Raw genomic sequence first — 15,719 nt, forward strand, 5'->3', positions numbered from 1 at the left:
GCAAAATCCTTCATTCAAATTGTCACATCACCAAACATTTCCACACATATAATCATCCTATGTTATTTAACATTACAAATATAATTCTCCATCTTTAGAAATTTAAACTCAATCCTCCTTTGTCTTCCACAGATATAAGTCTACATCCATTAATAAAAGCTTTTTCAAAAACATCTTTGCTCAGATATTTCCACATTAGATAAATACTTTTTTCCACAACAGTCCTGAACATCACAGCTACGTCCACTTTTTCCCTTCATAATATGCCAAATTCCTCCTCGCCATATTGCATACCTTGCATGACTTAAAATAAAGTTACACAAATTAACCTTCTTATCCTTATAATTCATACATTCACCAAATAAAAACAATTTTTTCCATTCATTTCCTGTTACATCTTTTCCCCATTCCTCCTTTACCACATTTTTCAATTTTTCATGAAACACATCAAGCTCTTTGCATTCAAAAAAGATATGCATCAAAGTTTCCAGGTCAATCTTACATACATCACATTCTCTGTTAATATTTTTATTTATTTGATGAATTACCACCTTTGTATATATTCTATTATGTCTTAATTTGAAGTCTAAATATTCACAGTCCAGTCCATTATATTTCACACTTAAATTCTTGCATATTGTTTTAACGTTAAATCCTGGGAACAGTTTTGGCCAAACAGCTTCTGATGCAGGCAATTTAATTTCCCTTTTCAGGAATATTTTATATATCAGCTTAGTATTTATATCAGCCAAAGGTTTCTTTTTACCATTTTCAACATAAAACATTTCTGGCATTCCCCAATTTCCGGTTTAACCGTTTCTCTCTCAATCCCTTCTACCCAGCTCCTGGGCAAACTTATTTTATTGTTTTCACATACAGAGTCCACTTTTGATTTTTCAATTTCCTCATCCCACTCTACCACATAATCATAAATGGCTCTATTTGGTAAAAAACCTTTTACATATTCATAAGCCATATCCTTTACCTGTCTTACTCCTGCTTTCATGTACAGTCTATTATAAAACATTTTCCCTTTCATCCGTATCTTTGGGTTCAAAAATATTGGCTGCTTGTGTATTTGATTTATATTTTCACACTCGTACTCCACATTCACTAAAAACTCAGACCATGCACTCAATACTTCTTTATAAAACAGTGGCATATCTTCAATCATTGGCTTCTCCACAACCACTACTTTTGTCCAGAAAATCTCTCATAAAACCCTTCCATCCATATTCCACTTTATCATATAAGTACTTCTCTATTGTTTTCACTCTTACTGCTTTCCTTTTACATCTAAATCAATCAGCCTCAACCCACCCTCCTTGTAATCTGCTATTAATGTTTTGTTGATATTTTCACTCCTTTCCCTTCCACAAAAATGTGTTCACAACCTCCCTCATTTCATTCAACAACCAATCCGGTAGATCAATTACTCCCATCACATAATTGCATTTAACAAGCAATAGTGAATTAACTACAACTACCTTTCTTCTTAATCTTAAATCTCTTAATCTCCAAAACTGTAAAACCTGTTTTATTTTATTTAAAATCCCAGTCCATGTAGCATCTCTCGCCTCTTTTGCATTTACTCCTATATTCACACCTAGAATCTTTATATATTCTTTCGCTACTTTAAAAGGAATATCTTGTCCTTCTATATCTATTCCACCTACACTCATTATTTCTGATTTATCAACATTTATTTTAGCACCTGATGCTTTACCGTATGTTTCCATATGTTTCATTACCCTATTTATACTCTCTCTATCTTTGACTGTAAATGTTGTGTCATCTGCATACTGATGAATTGTGCTCATTCCCCCATATGGAATTTGGATTCCTTTTATTTCCTTATCTTTTTTAACTAATGTCGCCAAAGGATCAGCCGTTATTGAATACAGCAATGCCGACAACGGACATCCCTGCCTAACTGACCTCTCTATAGGAAATGAGTCTGTTAAAACACCATTAATCTTTACACAACTTTTGAATTACTATACAATAACTTTATCCATCTTAAAATCCTCTCCCCGAAACCGAATCTTCTCATTACTTGCTCTATAAAACTGTGCTCTACCCTATCAAATGCCTTATTTAAATCCATACATAAAATCAAACCCCCCTCCCCATCCTTTCCCATTTTGTCCACAACATCTCTTATTGTGCACACTGTATCTGAAATATCCCTGCCTGGTATACTATATGCTTGACTTGTGATATTATACTCCCCACTATCTCTTTTATTCTATTTGCCAATACTTTTGTCAATATCTTATAATCTGTATTTAAAAGGCTCAAAGGCCTGTAATTTTCCAACTTAAGCCGACTACCTTTATTTTTATACAAGATAGTGATTACGCCTAAAGTCAATGATTCTGGCACTTCCGCTCTCTCTTCCATAGTTTTATATAGCTTCCATAAAATGGGCGCTAAAACCTCGATGAACGTCTTATAAAACTCGTGTGTTAACCCATCCGATCCTGGGCTTTTATTTGGTTTTGTTTGTTTTATTGCTTCTTTTATTTCTTCTATGCTTATTTCTCTATCACACATATTTTTATCGCCCTCTTTTAACTTGGCACTCAACGTGTCTAAAACTTCATCTACGCACTCTTGTTTTACACCTTCTTTCTTAAACAATCCCGCATAAAATGCCTCCACCACTCCTATTATTTCCACATAATCAGTTACCTTTACACCTTTTCCATCCTCCAGTTCCATTATATGATTTCTCTTCTGCTTTCTTTTTTCTAGATTCAGAAAGATCTTTGTACTCCTCTCTCCCTCAACCGCATACTGTGCTCTACTCCTTACTTTTGCACCCTCACTTTTTTCTATTTCATACTCATCCATTTCTGTTTTTATCTGACGATAACATTCTTTGCCGTACTCAGGATTACTTTCTATTTTTTTTGCTTCTTTCTCCAACGCCTTTTTCAGTGCTTCTATTCTACTTTCCCTCATAAAGTCCCTTTGCTTTGAATACCTAATGCTTCTTCTTTTAATTTTTTCTTTCATTCCTTCCCACCACTCACACACATTTTCATCAAACAAAGGGTTTTCCATTTCATAACTTATACATTTTCTGATATTTTCCTTATAAGCCTCTTCAGTTAATATAGATGAATTCAAACACCACATTCCCCCTCCTCTTTCTCCCAGATTTATACCTATCTTTACTTTTATAGCTGCATGATCACTTATTCCTAAAAAAACTATATTTCACATTTTTAACATAATTTAATATTTCTCTTTTAACTAAACACAAATCTATTCTGCTTTGTTTTAAGCTTCCCATTACCATTTGCCTTCTAGAAAACTCTCTCTCAAATGGGTTTTCTTCTCTCCAAACATCTACCATTTTATCACTTTGCATCCACTCATTTAGATATTTCCTAGACACATCCGATTTGAAATTAGCAGTGCTTGAAGCATCTAATCTTGTGCACCACACATTGAAATCTCCAACCACTATACATTTACCTTTACATAATGGCTTTGTTTCTTTAAAAAGTTCCTTTCTTTCAGCTTCTACATTTGGTGCATATATATTTATCAATCTAAACAATTCATTACAAAACACAAATTCTATAACTAACAATCTCCCTTATCATCTTTATATATTTGCTTTACACATTTCAGTTTTTCTCTTTTTATCAAAATTACAACACCACATGCTTTTTGAGTCCCATGATTAACTAAAATATCTTCTTCCCATAATTTTTTAATATTTTCCATAATATCCTCTGTCCAATGTGTCTCTTGTAAACAGATTATATCTGCTTTCAACATACCAATCACCTTCTCAACCTTTTTTGATTCTCTTAGTCCATTACTATTTAAGCATGCAATGTTCATTGTGCCCCACATAGCGAATATTGCAGTTAAAAGAGTTCTATAGCGCATTTAAATTTACTAAAAGTCTTACTTTTTCCCCCTATACTCCATCTCTTTCTTCTTTCTTTGCCTCTGCATGATCTTCTCCTCACATGTGTCCATTTCCTCTCCTCCATTTGATTCTGGAGTCTCTTGCACCACATTCTTTCCCCCTTCTCCACTGACCTTCTCCCTCACCTGAAACGCCATGCCTTGACTTTTGGCATTACTACCTTCTTGGCTTGCAATACCACTTTTTGCTGTCTCCCTCTCTTCTTCAGTCCTCGGTCCTTTCTCTTTTCTCTCCTCTCTCTGACCCGAGATCACGTCCTTTGGACAGGTCTCCTCCCCAGAGCCTCTCTGTTCTGCTGTGTCTTTTTTTCTGCTCCCGTTGTCCCTTCTCACCTCCTCCACGGCCACAGAATCTTCACCCTCCTCATTCTCCTCTTCCTCTTCCACCTCATACAGATCCGTCCACTTCCCATCACTTCCCTCTTCTTCAATCTCCACCACAGTTTCGCACACACAAAATCCAGTTCCCATCTTGCACACGTTGCAGATCCCTTCATTACATTCCCGTGCATAATGTCCTTGTTTGGCACACCTGAAACACTTGAAGCTCGGACAGTCTCTCACAACATGCCCAGGCTGAATGCACAAACGACACACTTTCACATGTCTGTCATGTATTACTCGAAAGTGCTCAGCACCTCCCACTGTGTCTAACTTTGTAGAATATGGCAACGATTTGACGGTGTCTGTGAACTTAACTTTCAAAAATCTTGTTCCATCCGCGATATCAGTTCCTGGCCACATTCTCCTTTTAATTCTTGAAACCGCCATCACTCCCCATTCCGTCAGCTTTTTCAATATTTCATCGTCCTGGATATATGTGGGCAGACCCAGGAACGAAACCACCAACTCTGTGCTGCTTATTTCTCTCGCCATGATTCTGCTCTTTTTTATATTTAGTCTGTCCAGTAATTTCTCCTTTCCTTTCTCCTCCTGCATAGTCAGCTCATATTCTCCTGGCGTTTTATATCTGCATCCAATAACCACTCCACATTCTTCTTTACTTTCTTCAACAATTCCATCATAGTAATTCTGTCATCTCCATCTATCACCACGTGTACAGTTAGATGCTTGTCATAATTTCTCTTCCTTTGTTCGCCATTGCTGACTGTCTCCTTCAAATTCCTCTTGTCCATTCTGTTTTCCTTCTCCATGTTCTTTTTTTGCATTTTCCACCTTCTCAGAAACAGAAATATTTATCCCCAAACAGCAAGAGCTGCCTGGGGATTAAAACAACCGTTCAAAGAAAAATCCCTGCTTATTTGACGTAGTTTTCCAACAATAAAGAGTTCCAAGCTCTTCCAAACAATCAATCTCCAACTGTTCTCGCCACTGACTCACTCACTTCCTGAATTCCAAAAGAGGGCGCTCAGGGTGGTATGGCCGTAAGCGAAAGCAGCCCGCGAATGCGAGCTATTTAAAGAAGGCACCGGCAGCAGGCCAAAGACGCACATTTACATTTACATTTAGTCATTTTGCAGACGCTTTTATCCAAAGCGACTTACAATTGAGAGTACAACAGCGATTGATTTTTTTGAGAGACAAACAGACAGAGTAAGTGCTTATAACACCCAGTCACAGGCAGTGTTCAAATTAGTACATGCCAGAAGAGAAAAAATAAACAAGGGGGAGGAGAAGTGAGAGTTTTTTTTTTTTTTTTTTTTTTTTTTTTTATGATGAGGTCAGGTATTGCTGAAAGATGTGAGTTTTCAGCTGTTTCTTAAAGATTGCCAGAGACCGAGCATTCCGGATATACGCACACAAGCTTTTCCACTCCACTCTTTTCCTGTCTTCTGCAACTCTTCTACATTGTCTGCCTGAGAAAAAGGCGCCCCACCGGCAAACTTGGCCGGAGTACAGCATTTCCGCCGTCCCTTACCACACCTAAACAACACGTCCATTTCGCCTTCTTTTTCACGCCTTCGTCCCTACATCAATTCCTTCCTTCTGTTGGGAAAATCTTTGTTGTTTCCCTCCCAGGTTCAGGTCTGTCAATGATGAGACTTACTTTTAAACTTACTATCTTAATTAGTTTAATAAAGTCAGAATAATTGAGACTGAGCTCAGGATACAGAACAACAGCATTAAAGGCATGCAGGGCAGTCCTGTATGCTCACACTACATTTCACACAATATTTATATTCTTGTGCTTGCGTTTTCCTCCCACTCAGGGTGTCCTTCACAGAACCAGGTGCAGTTGTTTCTTCTCGACCAGTAGATGGGCTCAGCAGTCTCCATATCTTGTTTCTGTAGATAAGACATTTTGCACAGCACATACACATAATATCAAGTAGAAAAACTCAGAGCCTTTATGAGGCCTGTGCACAGTGCTTCTATTGAGTAAAACCTGTAAAACATAAATCCTTTAAAACATAAATCCCACAATTCCCTGTCTTGATCTCTTTGAAAGAGATCACAACCTTTGCTCCACTTCTTCCTCATCTTCCATGTCACCGACTGCTTCTCCCTCTCTCTGACCTTCTCGAAGGTCAGCTCGAACTGCTGTCAGAGGCCTGCTAGGGGCAGAACAGAAACAGCAAGCAGACAGGTGAAACCATGTGTTACCTTTTCCAGCCAACTGTACGCAGTGCGAGGTTCGCGCAGTTATTTTCATGGGCTCTGACCACCTGGGGGCAGACCATTTTCGTTTCATTTGTTTCAGCCTCACCCACTGCTTGTCCTCTTTTCGTGTCCAATTCCTGTTGCCCTATTTCAGGCCAAAACTTCTGTGGGGAAAATGTGTCAATAACAGCTCCCACCTTTCGCGGGCAGGCCCCAGGTGCATCGGTGCACCCATACCCAGGCATTGGGGCCCAGGGGCCAGGAAACCGGCGTCCAGTGGTTAATTCAAAAGGAGTAAATCCAGTGGTTCTGTTTATTGAACATCTCACAGACATTAAAGCTATTGGCTATTTTGTTTTTTAGGGTCTGGTTCAGTCGTTGAACTTTACCTTGGCTTTGAGGATGGTAGACTGCTCCATATGAGTGCTTCAATCCTAGAGCTGACTCTACTTGGTTCAGATGCTCATTTTTAAAGTGTGTACCATTGTCTGACCCTATGACTTTGGGGAACCCATGTATAGGTATGTAGTGATTGATGAGGCATTTTATCACTGACATTGCATCCTCCCTGGCACATGAGTAAGCTTCGGGCCATCCTGTGAAACTATCCACCATGACCAGTAAGTATCTCTTTTTGTGGACAGGATTTATCATGTCTGTGAAGTCAATCACAGTCATGTACCCAGGGCCTCTATCCGTGGGAAAGTGGCCAGGCAACGGATGTGTGGTGGGCTTCACATTATATTCACTACAGGTCTGACATTCAGCAATAGTGTTACTGATCATGTGTGGTAAAAATGGATGCCACCACCCTTTAACCTTTTGGTCATATCTTTTGAATTACTATGTGCTAGCGAGTGGGCCTCTGCTAGCACTGAGACAGCTACTCTAGCTGGCAACACAGGGCTTCCTTCTGACCTCTCCACAGTCCCGAGGCTGTTTTTGTTCCCCCTTTTGTAACCAGGTAGTTTGTTCTTCGGGGAGGATGCAGCTTGCTCTCTAATTATGAACTCTTTGATTGGCTTCCCTGTTGATGTCACAAATCCCACTTTGGCCCACCCTTGCAGCTCAACTGTAGCTGCCCCTACTGCATAGGCAGAATCTGAATATATGTTCACCCTTTTACCACTTCCCTTTTGCAATGCTGATGTTAAAGCTAATAATTCAGCTCTTTGAGCTGATGGTTTAGTTGACAACTTCTGTTGGACTGTTACTGTCAGGTCATCTCCTCCCTACACTGGACACCACTGCATACCCAGCAGAAAGAGTACCCTGATCATTTCTGAAACAACATCCATCACAAAACAAGGTCACGTCTGGTGATGACAGTGGCCTGCTACTCATACCCTCCCTGATCTTGCTGTCTTTTTCTACCCTTTCCTCACACATGTGGGGCTCTCCATCCACCACTAATTCTGCCATATTTATGCCCTTGTGTTCATGTACAATGTTTGGTGCAGTCAATATCTTGATCAATTTGTTTTGCCTTTGTGCAGAGAATGTGAACGAGAAGGAGGTAATGAATGCTACCAGTGAGTGGTTTGATAGAATTATCAATTGGTGTCCCATTTTCACATGATTGGTTTTTTCGATCATTTTAGCTACGCCAGCAGCGAATTGAGCACAAGGGCTTGTTTCTGTTCAACCACCTCCAATGGAGCACTCACATAACTCAACACTCGTCGTTGTTGAAATTGTTTCTGGTAGAGCACACCACTCACAGTTTTGCCCATGGTTGTCACATCTAAATGGAAAGGTTGGCCATAGTCTGGGGTTTGTAGAGCAGCAGCCTTTGCCATGTCCCCTTTTAGGGTAATGAAGGCCTGTTCAGCCTCTGTTGTCCAATTCAATTCACCCTTACTGTTTTTCATTCCAATTTCCTTCACTAAAGCTCTCAGAAAAGCTGTTCTTTCAGTGTAATTCACAATATACTGTCTGCTGTAACCTATTAGGCCCAGAAAAGACAACATATCTTTCACATTTTGGGTTTTGGGTGGTTTATTATGGCTTGTTTGGTGTCATTTGTCATAGAGGTTCCCTGCCGACCCACTAATCATCCTAGAAAAGTGACCTCTGGCCGGCAGACTTGCAACTTTTGTTTGCTTGCCTTCAACCCTACCTCAGCCAGAAGTGACAGCACCCTCTCTGTGTCTGTCAGACAGGTGGCAGCAGATGTAGATGCAATGAGCAAATCATCCACATATTGAACCACAATTGTGTTGGTATCGACTGTCAGATTGTCCAGCAGCTTTCTTAGCTCTTGGTTGAAAATGCCAGGGCTCAAAATGAAGCCTTGTGGTAATCTGTAAGTGCACTTCCGGCCGTTGTATGTGAAGGCAAACACGTCCCTATTCTGCTCTGCTAAAGGTATACAGAAAAATGCATATGCCAGATCTATACAGGAGAAGTGGGGTCAATCTGGTTAAAATGGTGTAAGGATTTGGAGTGGGCAGTGGTGTTGTCAGAACCCTCTCATTTATTTTTCTCAGGTCATGGACCATTCTATATTTCCCTGTGGAGTGTTTAATGACAGGCAGTATTGGGGTGTTCCACTCAGAGGTGGTCTCACACAGCACTCCCTTGTTCAATAGACTCTGAATGGTGGGGGCAATACCAGTCATGGCCTCACAATTATTTCTATACTGTTTCTCCTTTACCACTGTTGTTTTGTCTATTTCAAAAGACACTGGCTGAATATCACAATAGCCCACATGCTCACTTCCTGTTGACCATAACTTTTCTGGTAGGTTGGCTAGCATCTCTTCTGCTCCTGGCCCATCCATTACAGCATTAGTCTTTTCTCTGTTTGACCTTAACTTCTCGTAGCTGCCCTCACATATTTCCTCTATGTGTAGTCTGTGACCTCCTGTCATGTGGGATCTTTCCCAACCCTGTCTCTCATCTGCCCAATCTGCTGGAGATGTGTGGTACAGAGACAGTTTTCATTTCAAACCAGTCATATTGTTCCTCACTTAACCTTACTTCCACAGCTACCCCTTCCTTTCCAATGTAGATGACTGAGCCTTTCAGGTTGGTATGTCTTTGATCTACATATTGGCTAAACTCTGTTGCATAAACCTCATCATTACTTTTGTCATAGTATAGAGTACAGTGGAATGGATCAGAAACTGGCAGGAAGTGTCTCAACAGGTCTGGTCTCTGGTTTATCAGCTGCCTAAAGTTGGTTTGTTCTGGATGCAGCACTCTGACCCAATAAATGTCCACCCCACTCTTCCTGCTGTAGTTAATACCCATTGACCAGCTGCAGGTACTAGACCACCCTTAATGCAGCAGTTTTGTGTTTTTCCATTTGGAAAAGTTAAAATGATGCCCTCTGGGCTACACAGAATTTTCACCCCCAATTTTACTAACAGGTCTCGTCCGAGGAGAGCAGAGGGCACACTGGCAGAACATAGGAAAGGGTGCATGACCTTTTGACCTGCTACTTCTACAGACAGAGGTTTGGATATTGGCCAGGCTACAATTTCCCCAGAGAACCCTTTGACTTCCTGTACTTTACAGGAGAGTGCGTCCTTTCTCAACCATTCCAGCCTGATGGTAGAGAAGGAGGCCCCAGTGTCCACTAAGGCCTGTACTGGCTGTCTGTTGACCAGTATAGTTAGGTAGGGCTCAGCCTCAGCCCCCTTACAGGTTCTCTTGTCTTGTCAATAATCCGCCTGGTCTGCCTGGCCCCAGACTGGGCTTTGTCTGGGCACCTGTTGGTTGGTATACCACGGGACATTTCTGGGGACACCTCTTCCTCTTCCCTGAGGCCCTCCTCTGACAGGAGCCCGTCCCCGTGCAGGAGGTTGTCCCCCTCTATTCAGTGGGCAGTCTCTTTTCCAGTGATCACCTGCTCCGCACAGATAACACCCCTGCTCTCTCCCTGGTCTCCCGTAATTCCCCCTATAATTTTGGTTTTGCCACCCATGTCCATATGGATAATCACGTGGGCCCTGAGGCTGATAGTTTGCTGCCCCTTGTGACACTTCCTGTCCCTTCATCCCCTGATTCATTACAGGCATTTGCAGAGCTCCCTCTCTAGGCTTCTTTTTATTCTTTTCTTTTTCTGCCTCTATTTGCAATTTTAGTAGTTGTGTTTTCAGTTTTTCTACCTCAGAATCCTCCCTTTCTTGTTTTTCCATGGCTTTGTCTACATAGTAAATGAAATACCTGGCCCATGTTTTGCTTTGTTTTGCTTTTTCTGGAACTCCCTTCACTACTGCCTGCCTGTAAAACTCTTTACAGATGTCTCTGCAATCTGGGTGCTGCCCTGTCCTTTCTTCCCATTCAGCTTCTGTCCTATGCAGATATGTTGATGCAGATTCTTCTGCTCCTATCTTAAATTTGATAGATTGATAAGTCATTTTTGGTGTTGGATAGAGGTTTGTAAGAGCCCTGCTTATTTGGGTAATTACTTTGGACAGTGGTTTCTCATTGGCCATGTCTTCTATTCTAGCTTCATCCTCTAGAGTAGTCATCTGGGTTCTGGTAAGCAGATGTCCCATTAGGGCCCTAAAGTCCCCTATTGCTAGTTCATTACCATGGGTTAATGTGGTGAGTTTATTTAACAATCTCATTCCTCCCTTAGTTAGATCTGGCAATTTCTGCAGTACTGCATTCATGTCTGCATTTCCCCATGGTCTATACTCTGGATTCTGGTGTCCTCCTATCCTGTACAGTGGATACTGGGTTGGGTATGTTGTTCTAACCCCATGTCTTTCTTTAAATTTAAGGCTTGTAATAAGGTGGTTCCTGGGGCACCTCCTTCTCCTTTGTGGGGGCTGGTAGCTGTACCAGCCCTGGGTGGGGCCTGTGCCGCCTGTTTAGAACCCCAGTCTATGTCCAGCTCATATCCAGTGATTGTTACACTATCCTTTTCTTCACCCTGACCTTTAGCTAGGCTTAGCCCTTTCATTGAATCTTCCCTACATTCTTCTCTGATTTCCCTTTCCCTTCTTTCGAGTTCTGTCCTCAGCATTCTGACATTTTCCTCCTCATGTATACTTTCTTCTCCATACAGACTACCTTCTCTGCTTCCACATGCTGCCTCCTCCTTATGCACACCCATCAGTCTCTTCCTTTCTCCAGTCAGCTGCCCTACGTGTCGCTCTAATTCCTCTACTTCCTGAGTTCTCTGAAGTATTTCTCTGTCTAAACTACTGTTAATGATTGAACTCATGGGTTGTTTTGTCAGTTCTTCATTTATTAGCTCTCTTACTCTTTTTTTCTTCTTCTAACCTAGCCTCCTCACTTGGTTCTACCTCAACTGTTCCTCCTGTTAGGACAAACCTTCCATTTTTATTTGCCTGTTTGGTTGTCGTGGACACTTCCCCTGCCACAACATGCATCACATTCAGCATTAAAGGAGCAGAAGGGGACTTTTCTTGTGTGCTTAGGTTTTTCTTCTTCTGATTGTTTCTCATTAAGAGCTGCAATTTTTACCCTGCAGATCATGACACTGTTTATTCTGCTCCATATTCTAGTCTGATAGGCCTTTTCTTTCACCTCTTTTTCTAATTTCCCTTCAGTAAAAAATGTTGCAGCTTGTCTGTTCTGTACCGCCATTTTATGCTCTTTGTCTGCTCTTTCTTTTTCTCTCATTATGGCCCTTAATAGTTCCCCTTTGGTCTCAGTGGAATTGTCCCACCCATTAATACACTCTAATTGCTTCCATGCCTTTTCTAATTCTCTTGTCACCCTTGGTTTTTCTTTAATTTCAGCCTGTGCCAACATTTGTCTACACAATTTATCCCATACTTCCTTATAGGTAGTCATTTTATCAGTTTATATTTTACCCTAGTCCAATTACACTTCTCAAAATTTGGATTATGACCAAACAGTCTGCACCATCAGGTTATTGGAGTATTGGAGTATGTCTAACTTTTTTATGCTTCCCTATGGGTAATAATTGGCTTTTTATTATATAATCTAACACCACCTACTTTCCCAGGATCAATGTCCTTAATACAGAAACCACTGTGTGTGTACTGCTTCTTTCACTCATTTAGTGTCCCAATCTCTTGGGCTCATGCATTCAGCTTTCTCCGCACTTGAGGCCAAACCCTCGCATCCGTTCCTACCAGGTCACACTTAAGTGAAGGTGCGCGACAATTTGGTCTCAAAATACTTGAGATCAGCTTATCTCATTCACACACGCACTCAGGTACACACATAGATCGATATAACACCACACTTCACAATATTTCTTATACGTTTTTTTTTGTACCACGCCGGGTTTCACAAACTGCAATTTACCACGCCGGGTTTCACAAACTGTAGAGTACCACGCCGGGTTTCACAAACTGTAGAGTACCACGCCGGGTTTCACGAAATCACTCTTTTAGTGAATTTCAACCTTGCCAGAAAGTTACCTTTTGCAGTTCAACCTTGCCAGGAAATTACTTATACAGTTCAACATTTCTAAAAGGACATTACCATTTTTCTATTATTTTTGACTGCATTTACTTCTTTAAATCCTTTGAATTCGTCAATTATTCTGATTTCAATATACAGAAAACCACTGGTGCCTCCACCACTCCAACCAGATAATTTAGAGTAATCAATCCTGCAGTTCTTTTGTGAAAAAGGTGACTGCTTACCTGTTTCGTTGTTCAGTACTGATGGTTGAAGCAGAGGATTCCCAGCAGAAACCTCGCCTCAGACAGATCCGGTGCCCCCTCCAAATTGTTGGGACAATCTTCGTTGTTTCCCTCCCAGGTTCAGGTCTGTCAATGATGAGACTTACTTTTAAATTTACTATATTTATTAGTTTAATAATTGAGACTGAGCTCAGGATACAGAACAACAGCATTAAAGGCATGCAGGGCAGTCCTGTATGCTCACACTACATTTCACAGAATATTTATATTCTTGTGCTTGCGTCTTCCTCCCACTCAGGGTGTCCTTCACAGAACCAGGCGCAGTTCTTTCTTCTCGACCAGTAGATGGGCTCAGCAGTCTCCATGTCTTGTTTCTGTAGATAATACATGAATTGACATGAACAAAGAAACGCCGTTCGGAGCGATCACGTGGCAAACAAATTAAAACTTCTAAAAGTTCTTTGACACAAACAAAATTAAATAAAATCTATGACACGTGTTCATAAATCGTAAAAACTACTCCCAGCTCAACGTGATCACTCCAAACTGTGTTTCATTGTTCATGTAAACAGGAGTTTTTAAATTGACTTTATTTGAAATGGATTATTCAACGTGGTCGGTGTGCAATACTGATACCCTGTTGTACCATTACAACACAAAAAGGGGAGACACAAAAAAGTTAAATTACATTAAACACAAAAATAAATGACAACTTCAAACAATACAATTCAATATTAATATTAAAGAAACAACACTAAATAGATAACTACAATCCAAAACCCCCAAACAATTAATTAAAAATCCTCAATTCTCTGTTTCCATTCCACCTTAGCTAATGGTACATCCAGGCGGAACCAATAAACAAATCCCTTGTTCCTGCCAGGACTCCAATTTCCCCAAGTATCGCAACTCCCCGCCCACGGCTAGCCAGGCCGGTAACTTAAACTCAGAATAGAAAACAAATATTAATAACAAAATACAATGCAATCCATCTGTGTGCACTCCAAATGAACGCGATTGTGAATGAAGTGATGAAAAAGGTATGCAAACCAAAATAAAGTAATAATTCTTTAACAGATGCGTATCTGTTAAACAATTATTACTTTATTTTGGTTTGTATACCTTTTTCATCACTTTCATTCACAATCATGTTCATTGTGTGTATTGTTACTATAAACGTGATTAAGAAAATAAACCAAACAAAGAATGGAAATGATAACCTTAAATCTATATGAAATGTATAAAAGAAACTGAGTGAGCTTTGGCTACCTTAATGATCTTGTGCGGCCACATCTCGGGCCGTCACAACACCCATTGACATGAATAAAGAAACTCCGTTCGGACTAATCACGTGATCACGTGATGACGTGTCAAACGAACTAAAACTTCTAAAAGTTCTTTGACACGAACAAAATTAAATAAAATCTTTGAAACGTGTTCATAAATCGTAAAAACTACTCCACGCTCAACGTGATCACATAACGTTTCCCACGTCCTGATTTTTCCATCTTGTAAAGTAAAGATTTGTAAAGATTTTTCGTCTTTGTAAAGTCACCCTGTTCAGTGAGCACACAGACTGCCTTGCGTACTTCTCTGATATATTGACGTGGGCAGCCACTCCACTTTATACGGCAGCGCAATCTAAGAGAAGGCAGAAATGGAGCTCTGATTTTGGATGGAGATGATAAGCCACTGAAACCTCTACTACAATGTCTAAGTCGTTAGTTAGCATCACCCTCTGCATCCTCATCCCCACGGTTCATCCTCCTCTTGCATGAGCAGGCCATCAAACAGCAGCTTCCATCAAACCACTCTGGACAGACATGGGTCCTGCTTGTTAACCACCGTCACTCTCAGCCTTTGCTCAAGGATTTTCACTGGCAATGATGCACAGTGAGCGCATGTTTGTAGACCTGTCAGCGATATCTGAGTGTGTTTTGAGCTCATACACATGATGCACGCTCAAAATGAGGATGGACGTGGGCGGGATGAAGATGTCACAATCTACTTCCTCATATTTGGAGATGGATTCCAATGACGTCTTGTCTGTTGAAATGTTTAGCGAAATCAGCAAAGACAGAATGTGCTGAGAGAACTTGCTGCAGTCTCCAATGGGACAAAAGTGCAAATGAGGTTGGTAGAGGTCAACCGACTGATAACTTCCGCACTTGATCCATTAAAAATAAAGAATCAAAAAAAAATACCAACTGATCAGCACAAGAATACTGATCCATGATGTTGATACAATTTTGCAGTCACAAACAGGCAACATGGCAACATATCCAGGAATTTAACTTGTCACAAGATAACTAGTTACGTCGCACTATATATATACATAATAAATATATATACACATAATATATACATAATAAATATACAAAGTAAACATATGTAAACTCGGCATGGCTATGCCATTCGTGACCTGTTTGAGTGAATGCTGGAGAAGGGGTAGGTAAGTTAATTTAACTTTAGTTTACTTCATGTTATGCTTAGGTTAGGAGTGACAGCCTCCCGTGTACTTGTGTTTTATTAGGTAGTGTAGTTAATTTGGGCGTCGGATACGCTGAAGACCTCGGTTTTGTTTCTACATTTTCTTTTTGCTAG

The 15,719-nt window shown here is 40.5% G+C and overlaps 1 pseudogene; it reads right to left on the minus strand.

Moving 5' to 3' along the window:
- Positions 1–6,279: 6,279 nt before the first annotated feature.
- Positions 6,280–11,159, minus strand: LOC122335029 (annotated as a pseudogene).
- Between the last annotated feature and the right edge of the window lie 4,560 nt (positions 11,160–15,719).

The sequence above is a fragment of the Puntigrus tetrazona genome, unplaced genomic scaffold, assembly GCF_018831695.1.
Source record: "Puntigrus tetrazona isolate hp1 unplaced genomic scaffold, ASM1883169v1 S000000693, whole genome shotgun sequence".
Classification (NCBI taxonomy): Eukaryota; Metazoa; Chordata; class Actinopteri; order Cypriniformes; family Cyprinidae; genus Puntigrus; species Puntigrus tetrazona.